Below are 1,401 nucleotides of genomic sequence, written 5' to 3'. Positions count from 1 at the left end.
CGTGCACGATCATGCCGCGTCCGCGGCCCGCGCCTCCACACTGTCGGCGCCCACACGCCACCGCCGTCCCTGGCCCCGTCTAACTCTGAGACCCATCCCACCCGCGCCAGCACAAGGTGCCTTCAGAGCACAAGCTCCCCTCCTCCCTTCTGCGGCGAAGGATCAAAACCTGACCGCCCTCCCGCCGCACGTCCTTCCTTGCGGCGGTAAGAAGCAGGGGAAGGACAGCTTTTCGGTGACAGTGGGGCCCCCTCGGCGTCACGCTTGGTCGCCGCAGGAGAGCTCCGGCGAGCCCTTGCTGCACTTGCCGCACCCTGGTCTTTCTGCTACACGGGGAGTTCTCCGCGCTGGCCTTTGGGGAGACTCGTGTTTGTGAGTCGTCCCCTCCCTCAGCCTTACTACTGGGTGTCTGAGCCCAGTGCGTTTCAATAAAAACGGTTTTGCTTTTACCTCTTCGTCAGCAGCCTCTTTCCGGTGCACGTTATCGCGCGTCTCTGAGCAGCGTCGTCGGTCGGTCTGGGTCAGCTGGGGCTGCGGTGCTTAGACGGGGTCGCGCATGCGCGCTCGCGGTGCCCGAGGCTGGAGCCCGGTCGAGGCGCGGCAGCGGCGGTGCCGGCGAGGGCGGCTTCCTCCGGGACGGCGCCTTCTCGCGTGTCCCGCGCAGGAGGGTGAAGGGGCCCCCTGGCGCCTCTTTTGTAAGGGCACTGATCCCAGCATGGGGGCCCCACTCCCGTGACCTCGTCACCTCCCAACACCGTCACACGGGGGGAGGCTTCAGCATACGAATTCTGGAGGACGCAAACATTCAGACCTTAGCGGGTTTTTCAATTAACTAGTTCTTTGACTGTTTTCTCCAAGATGGGTTCTCTTCATCTCAACCTTTTGTGACATGCTATCCTCATTTTCCTTACATGTGAGGTATCCTTCTAGGACGACTCATACACAGACGCAGCTGCCCTACTTTCCTCTGCGCTTCTGTCTCCCCTAAAATGCCTCTTCCTAGAACGGGGAGATGGCAGTGAGGACGGTTGGGAGCACAGGGCGGCATGAGTGTACGCGGGCACAGAACGGATGGGGGAACCCTCCCCACCCAATTCCGAGCAGGCGGCTTTCCCTGGGGCTGAGTGTGCTTTTCTCGGAGCAAGCGCCTCCCGCTCGTGTCCTCGCACGCCCAGCAGGGCAGTCCGAGGACTGCCTTCGTGCCAGCACGCACAGCAGAGCCATGAGCAGAGGGCGCTGCCTTCAGAGCGCCTTGCTGGTGGGGAAATTCATCCGATGACCTTATACTGAACCGCAGCCCCCTCCCGCCACCACGGGTGCAGACTTGAACCCAGGGGCCTCCCCAGGTTTGGGGCAAGGACAGCTGCCCCCCAGAACTGTGTGGCACTGTGCCAGGGAGGC

The 1,401-nt window shown here is 62.7% G+C and overlaps 1 protein-coding gene across 3 annotated transcripts in view; it reads right to left on the bottom strand.

Annotated features, from left to right (window-relative positions):
* The window catches only part of FGFR1OP (FGFR1 oncogene partner), a 43,243-nt gene that overhangs the window by 1,540 nt on the left and 40,302 nt on the right, over positions 1-1,401 (bottom strand). The window lies entirely within an intron of this gene.

This window comes from Propithecus coquereli, unplaced genomic scaffold (genome assembly GCF_000956105.1).
Source record: "Propithecus coquereli isolate 6110/MARCELLA unplaced genomic scaffold, Pcoq_1.0 Scaffold601, whole genome shotgun sequence".
Taxonomy (NCBI): domain Eukaryota; kingdom Metazoa; phylum Chordata; class Mammalia; order Primates; family Indriidae; genus Propithecus; species Propithecus coquereli.
The sequence above is the reverse complement of the archived record's forward strand: the minus strand, read 5'-3'. Positions and strand labels throughout refer to the sequence as shown.